An 8,839-nucleotide genomic window follows, 5' to 3' on the forward strand; every position below is an offset into this window, starting at 1 on the left:
CCTCCATGGGGTCTTCCCAACCCAAGGGTCAAATCCGAGTCTCTTAACATCTCCTGCATTGGCAGGTCAGTTCTTTACTACTAGCACCACCAGGGAAGCCTGTGTATATGTATATATATAGCCAATACACTTCATTGTACAGAAAAACTAACACAATAAAAATTAATAAATAAATACATTTTGAAATAAAATAAAATGTAAGAAAAATTAGCTAAGGAGAGAAAAATAAAATTTCTTCCTTCTTCACCTTTAAAGCTGAAGGGTTCATCCACTGGGCTGGGGGAACCATGTGAAAGGAAGGTTGGCCTGGGGTTGACTTGGAGAAGAGGAAGAGGGCGATGGGAGAGACCAGACACAGATTACACATGGTGTCACTTGAACACACTCAGTCTCATCTCAGACCTGGTAACATTGACTTTCCATGGTAACCTCGCTCATCCCTGACAGTAATTTATACTGAGCTACTAACTCTTCCTTCAAGAGGTTATATATGTTTTTTTAAACAAGATTTAAGGGCCACCTTTGGGCATCTGAAATAAAAATGGTAAGGAATAAGACAGGGAACTCTTGGAATCTAAAAATTCACATTCCTGCTGATCAGTATATAGACACACACATGTGTGTGTTCACACATACATATATGTATGGATATTTTTCCATTCAGTATCTTAGGTCATTAAGAGCTAATTAAACAGGAGAGTGACAGTGAAGGGTAATCTTTCACAAAGTGGATTCTAAAAATGGGATATTCATGTCTTTGATTCATACCTGGCACAGTATACAAAAATTAACACAAAATGTACCATAGAATTCTATGCAAAACACAGAACTGTAAAAAAAATTAAACATAAGAGAAAATATTTGCAGCTTGGTTTAGGCAAAGGCTTCTTATATATGACAACAAAAGTATACACATAAGAACAAACCAATAAATTGAACTTAAACAAAATTAAACCCATCTGTTCTTTGAAAGACACTACTAAGAGAATAAAAAAGAAACTACAGACTGAGAGAAAATATTTGCAGAGCACATAATGATGAAGGACTTGTGTCTAAAATACATAAAGAACACTGAAAATTCAATAATAAGAAAACAAACAATCCAGTGAAAGAAGGAAAAGATTTGAACAGACACTTCATCAAAGAAGATACACAGATGTCATATAAATACAAGAAAAGATACTCAACATCATTAGTCATTGTGAAGATGCAAATTAAAAGCACAATGAGATACCATTACACATCTATTAGAATTACTAAAACCAAAGACTGACCACTACTGGTCTTGGTGAGTACGTGGAGGCCTCTCATACACATTGGTGGGAATGTCAAGTAGTCCAACCACCTAGGGAAACATTTTGGAAAGATACTACAACCAGTTCAAAGGAGAATCCAAAGTACCACACAGTTATAGACAAGAAATGCTAAAATAAATTTACAGGTAGATGCAAAACCAGTTAAAAGCCACAGGACATTGGTGGTGGTGGTGGTGGTTTAGTTGCTAAGCTGTGTCCGATTCTTTGCAACCCCATAGATGATAGCCCATCAGGCTCCTCTGTCCATGGGATTTTCCAGGGAGGAATACTGGAGATGGTCACCATTTCCTTCTCCAGGGGATCTTCCCGACACAGGGATTGAAGCTGTGTCTCCTGCATCACAGGTAGATGCTTTACCGCTGAGCCACTAGGGATTCCCTCACAAGGTACTAATCACTTGCATTTCACTGGAGTGAATTTGCATTTCATGGGCCAGACTCATTTGTATTACTCTCAGACTTCTACAAGTTGCAGAGTTGTGACATGGCTCAAAGACAATGAAAGGTGAACATAACCCAGATGCATGAGGTACCGGTTAAATAATTCTTTGATGGGTGCTCATTCTTATCGGTGTAAGTGTCATGATTTTACAAAATTACCCTTTAATAGGAAACTTGAACAACGTCTAACTAATAAGAAATACTCAATAAATAACAGTTTTTATAACATTAATTTTGTTATTGTTCAGTCACTCAGTCATGTCCAGCTCTTTGTGACCCCATGAACTGCAGCACATCAGATATCCCTATCCTTCACCATCTCCTGGAGTCTGCTTAAACCCATGTCCACTGAGTTGGTGATGCAATCCAACCATTTCATCCTCTGTCATCCCCTTCTCCTTAATTTAACAATTGATAATTTAAAATATTAATGTTTAAATATAAATAAGCATTAATTTTATTGATATTTGAAGTGACTTGAGTCACACTTTAAAATCATCGGGGAAAGGTACGCTATGAAGATGGCATTCATGTGTTCAGTCACTTCAGATATCTAGCCAGTCATCATTGAGTGATTCCTGGGAATAAGGCCCCGTGTTAGTGATCACTTATTGATAAAACACAGTTGAGTGAACTTTTCTGTGGTAAGGGAGAGTATCACTTAGCAGGCTTAGTAGCACTTCAGAGGGGGCAATGTAAGGTAGATTTGAAATCTAGTTTAACGTGAACCTTTCAGTAGGAGGGGCTGTGGGCTAGGTTAGGAATGGTAAGGATCTTGACATAATGCTTTAGAACTGGTAAGTGGCGCAGCAGGGTAGGGAATTTGTGGTAAAGATTAAACTTGTAAGGTTCAAACCTTCGGGATATAAAATGTCATTTGGTTCTTTCTTTGAAGAGTTGATAAATCTTTCAGGGAAGTTTCTGGAATGACCAATCAAGTTATTTGTAACTTCTTGGGCAAGAGTTGTCTGAAATAGTGACAGCATGTTGATAAAGACAGTGGAATATGAAAGTCATTCAATGTAAGCTTTACACTGTGTGGATATAGATGGTTTGGTTCTCAAGTAACATTTTTCTTTTATACTTGTTGTTGTTGTTGTTCAGTCACTAAGTTGTGTCCCACTCTTTGCGATCCCATAGACTGCAGCACACCAGGCTTCCCTGTCCTTCACTGTCTCCTGGAGTTTTTTCAAACTCATGTCCATTGAGTTGGTGATGCCATCCAACCATCTCATCCTCTGTTCCTCCCTTTTCTTCCTGCTTTCAATCTTTCCCAGCATCAGGGTCTTTTCTAATGAGTCAGCTCTTCACATCAACTGACCAAAGTATTGGAGCTTCAACTCCAGCATCAGTCCTTCCAATGAACATTGATTTCCTTTAGGATTGACTGGTTTGATCTCCTTGCAGCCCAAGGAACTCTCAAGAGTCTTCTCCAGCACCACAGTTCAAAAGCATCAATTCTTCAGTGCACAGCCTTCTTTTTGGTCCAACTCACATACATACATGACAAGTGGAAAAACCACAGTCCTGACTATAGAGACCTTTTTTTTCTTTTTTTAGTTCTACCAGTGTATTGCTACCAACCCGTGTCCCTCCACCCTCATGCACACATGCTCAGTCACGTAACCCAATGGACTGCAGCCCGCCAGGCTCCTCTGTCCATGGACTTTTCCAGGCAAGAATACTGGAGTGGATTGCTGTTTCCTTCTCCATATAGAGGCCTTTTATACTTATTTATCATTTATCATTTGTAGTCTATTTTGATAATCACATATCTTGTGCTGAAGTCTAAATACTCCTATTACTAATAACAACTACCAGTACCACAGCAGCAGCAACTGTTGTGTTTATCCAGTGCTCGGTTGGGTCTGTGATTCTGAAAGCAGTCCTGTAAATAGCATTCATTATCCCCACTTCATAGATGAGGAAACCAAGTCTCAAGGGGCAGCAGGACACAGAACTGAATGTGGGACAGCAGGCTCCAAAGTCTACATTATGCTTCCCAACTAAACAGTGATCTTCCAATGCCAGGCCCAAGGTCATGATCTCCAGCAAGCAGTATAGTCCTGGGCCCAGAGTGTAAATAAGCCCCGAGTAAGCGTTTGTGGAGAATGCTGAATAGCGAGACAGTTTGTCCAAAGGCATCTGAGAAGCCTTCCGAAACGGGAGCATCTTCTGACTTTCAATCAAATCTCTATTAGCTGCAGTTGCTGCTCACTTGGCTGACCAGGAAGGCACTGCACAGTTTTATTTCTGTTTAACAACTAAAGTCTTAAAGCTCCCACAGTCACCTGGTCCTTGATTCGGCTGCATAACACACACAGCAAAAGCTGTAAGGACTCTATTAGCAGCAAATTGGTACTTTAAGCCACAATATTGGTTCAGTCTGGATGCATTAAAGGCCCAGCGCGAAGTACATACTTTCCTTCTCTAGCTTTTTCCATTATATACAGAAGATCATTGGTCCCCAGGGTGGAATAGAGGAAAAGATGAATTTAGAGCACATGACAAGGAAAGAGAACAAACCTCACACTTGTGTCCTTTTCACCTCAGTTTCCATGAAATTATTGTAGCTCTCAGCATGTGATTTTGTTCATTATTTTGCTTGTGGTATTTTTTTTTACCTGGTGCACATTAATAATCTGTCTATCCAAATGTAATGTGCGTTCTCAGTCGCTCAGCCTTGTCAGACTCTTTGCGGCCCTGTGGACTGTAATCCACTGGGCTCCTCTGCATCTGGAATTTTCCAGGCAAGAATTCTGGAGTGGGATGCCATTTCCTAGTCCAGGGAATCTTCCCCATCCAGGGATAGAACCTACATCTTTTGCATCTCCTGCATTAGCAGGAGGATTCTTTACTAACAGCACCAATTGGGAAGCCACTATCTAAGTATAAGATTCAGTGTTAATGATTCAATATGCCCTGTGCTTTTCATCTGGCCACATAAAGAACAGGTGCCTAGAAAGTCTGCCATCTACATCTTGTTTCACGGTTCCACTGGGAATCAAGTTTTAGTTGATTTGTCTTCTCAGTTTTCTCTCCAAACCTTAAGTCTTTTGAACTTTTCATCCCATACCCTGGAACTGTTAAAAGCAGTGATGATACATGCTTAGGATTCATAGTGGTTTATATTCACCTGAAGCCTTATTTCACTTTGTAGTTTGATTCTGTAGGGAAAAAAATCAGAACAAGGTGAAGTGGTGTTTGTATTCATTACTGCAAAATGAATCACTTATTGGATCAGATTCTTTCCTTGAATTCATAAACAGTGCAAAGGAAAAAACCCTCAAATAAAATACTCAGAATATTAGGATTTAGCATAATCTCTTTTGCATTTATGCAAAAAAAATCAATTTTACAAAGTTCTAACAGATTTGGTGTAGATTTGATAGAAAACTAATAATAAAATAATTTACAGGTTGAAAATATTCTAGAACCGACAATAGTAAATGGTTAAAGACTACAGCATACTGCATTTTGTTTTGTGGGCTCAATCCCATTCGAGTTACTTTCTAATTTTTTTTTTTTTACAATAATTTCTCCTTATGCAAAAACTAATCTAAAAATTGTCCTTTTCTAAATGAAAAGGGTAAGTTAGGAAAATTTCTGGTCCTGGTAATAAATGACTAGGTAATATCTAAACTAGACAAGCAGAAAAAATACATAAAAGCACCAAAAGCTAACAAAAATACGGAATTTCTGGACCAAGATCCAGGAGAGAAAGGGAATCAAGAAAGGCAGGCTCAAAACTCTGGGCAACCTTCCTCCCAAGGATAATTGTTGTTGTTGTTTAGTCACTAAGTCATGTCCCACTCTATGACCCCAAGAACTGCAGCACACTAGGCTTCCCTGTCCTTCACTATCTCCCAGAGTTTGCTCAAACTCACATCCGTTGAGTCAGTGATGCCATTCAACCATCTCCTCCTTTGTCACCGCCTTTTCCTCTTGCTGTCAATCTTTCCCAGCATCAGAGTCTTTCCCAATGAGTCAGTCCTTCCCATCAGGTGGCCAAAGTTCTACTATTGCTACTATTCTACTAGTTCTACTATTACAGAGTTCTTCTCTTACTACTTCACAATAGTTTGGTCATTACCGGAGCTTCGGCATCAGCATCAGCACTTCCAGTGAATATTCAGGGTTGGCTTCTTTCAGGATCGACTGGTTTGATCTCCTTGCTGTCCAAGGGACTCTCAAGAGTCTTCTCCAGCACCACAGTTTGAGAGTGCCAACTCTCCGGCACTCAGCCTTCTTTATAGTCTAAATCCCGCATCTGTACATGACTACTGGAAAAACTGTAGTCCTAAAATCAGGGCTGATAATCTGAATTGCAGTTTTGAAAAATCTCACCAGGCCATACAAGCCAGAGGTCTGAACCTGTCACAGTAAACCACACCCCATTTTGGTGTAAGATTCCAAGAGTGAAACAAAAATAAACCAGTCTTTATACAGACTGCAGCAGTATTTTAGTAGTCCAGAAAGTTGCAAATCTTAAAACTAGGTTAAGATGATCCCAGCTAGCCAGTGCCCCTAGGAGCCTAAGAAAGTCAATGGAAAATCTTTGGAGGAAAACAATTCATTCAGTATGACAAATTATTTTTACAAATGACATTTCAAACACAATGTCCAGCACATAGTCAAAGATAAATAGGCACACACAAAAATATGACATAATGAATGAGAATCAGCAGAAACAGCAAATAGGAATAAGCTAGAATATATGAAAATAAAAGGAAGAGATAAATATGTAGGTAAATCTTAGTGATGACTGACTGTATAAGACAGTAATAATATAATAATGTTATTATTTATGATGTGCCAAAAAAATGAGAGCAATCGAAATGGCCTTCACTGTTAGGTTGTTTAGTTGCTAAGTCATGTGCTGACTCTTTGTGACCCCATGGACTGTAGACCACCAGGCTCCTCTGCCCAGGGAGTTTTCCAGACAAGAGTACTTGAGTGGGTTGCCATTTCCTACTCCAGGGGAATTCCCAACCCAAGGATCAAACTGGGATCTCTCATATTGCAGGCAGATTTTCTACTGAGCCACCATATATGTATGCTATTTTATAAGAAAAAAAATTTAAAAGGTGAATTGTATGCAAATTAAAAAGAAAACAAAAAAGGAGGAAAGGAGAGAGTGAAGAAACTGTAAATTTTAGCCACTAGCATGATTGATGTGCTTTGCCTAAATGGAAAAAAAAACAAAAATCCTAAGCAGTGTTTTCAACTACTACTTGATTTGATAGGCAATTTCATAGGAAATGACTGCCCATTTATATATTTATAAAGGGCTTAGCTTTGAGAAAAGGTCAAGGTTCTTGCTGAGAATAAAATATTTATGAAAACAGCCTTCAGTTTGCTTTGTTTCCCCACCGGTGTCCAGCTGCCAAGACTTACAGTGTGCTAAAGCCTTGCCCTGGTCTCCACGCCTTTCAGAGATATTTTTGTGACATCCTTTCAAAGGAGCTGAGCCTTTTTACCACCGTTGGCAAAGACTTCATTCTCTTTTTCATTTCCTCTATCTCTCTGAAAATATTCCACTTACCTTGTTTTACTAAGTGAATGACAGTTGTAGATCATGCGTCAGAAGACCTTCGGAGCTGCCATATTGCCCAGCTCCAGGGGCAAGCTCACATCATGGCCACTCTCCCACTCTCATGTTTGCCCAGTGCTCAGATCACCCAGCTTAAGCAGCAGCCTGGCAAACACTGTGCGGGGGAGTTAGCATTCATATTTCTGTGGGTTTCAGGTAGAGGGAAATAGATTGCCTATTGCATAAAATATTCAAGTTAAACCATAAGTGAAGGGGGCTTTCTCGGTGGCGCTAGTGCTAAAGAATCTGCCTGCCAGTGCAGGAGACACAAGAGACATGGGTTTAGGCCCTGGGTCAGGAAGATCCTCTGGGGTAGGAAATGACACCCCACTCCAGTATTCTTGCCTGGAAAACTCCATGGGCAGAGGAGCCATAGGTGGCAGTCCATGGGGCTGCAAAGAGTCGGACTGAGCGACTGAGCCCAAATAGTAGGTGAACTTTTTGCTTTAAGAAATTCCAAGATATTACTAGGCACAGTGCATTTATAACACTCTGCAGAATACAGAGATCTATCTAATTTATAAACCTTCTGAATTTTCATGTGCTGTGGTAGTTGATTCTCACAATTAAAAACTAATAGCAATAGTCAAAGTAACTTAAGTTTACGTGAACTGCGTCAAATAGACTTGCCCTAACATCTGGGGTCTACCTTTCACTGTGAGATCTTGGACAAGTTGCTTAACCTCTCTGAGCCTCACATTCATCAAAAAAAAAAATGATGATGGTGATGAGAGGATCGATCTACTGTGTAGACGAAAGCGAGATAATAAGCATGAGGCACAGTGACTGGCAGATATAAGCCTTATAACAATTAGCTAATATCTTTATTTACTCTCTGATCATTCCTGCTTCCCTTTGAAAATGTTCCCTTCATCCTCCAGTCCTCTGCTCCAGAAACTGGGAGGGATTCTCTGCTTCTCTTCCTCCTTCAGTCTCCCCATACCCATCGCTGCCACAGCCATGTAATCCCCAAGCACCTTTCATTATCCTTAATCTCACATGCTTCTATTACCTCTTCTCAGACTCCTACAAACCTCTTGAGAGACACGTTGCCTCTAATGTTCCCCGCCTCCGTTTACTCATCCATCCATCCATCCACCCATCTATCCATCCATCCACTCAAAATCATACTGAATACACAGAGTAAGTGACTGAAGAAAACCTCTCTGAGGAGATGACATCTGGGCAGCTGGGTCAACTGAGGGAATGAGCATAGATAGGGTGGGAGTGTTGGGAAGAGAAAACATTCCTGCCACGGCTCTGAGACAGACGTGTTTGAGGGAATTAAGCAGGCAGCTCATCTCTGCTGGGTGCCAGGAGACGTGGCTGGAGCGGCTATCACAGGCTGAACCACATCAGAGGTGCAGCAACTGACAGGTTTAAGCAGAGGGGGCAGCGTTTTCAGAAAACCTCACTCTACAGGCAAGGGGGATGCTGGGGGACTATGAGCAAGGTCATTACAGGGGCTGGGGGTGAAGACCAGCCTGGCA

Source organism: Muntiacus reevesi, chromosome 2 (assembly GCF_963930625.1).
Source record: "Muntiacus reevesi chromosome 2, mMunRee1.1, whole genome shotgun sequence".
NCBI classification, from domain to species: domain Eukaryota; kingdom Metazoa; phylum Chordata; class Mammalia; order Artiodactyla; family Cervidae; genus Muntiacus; species Muntiacus reevesi.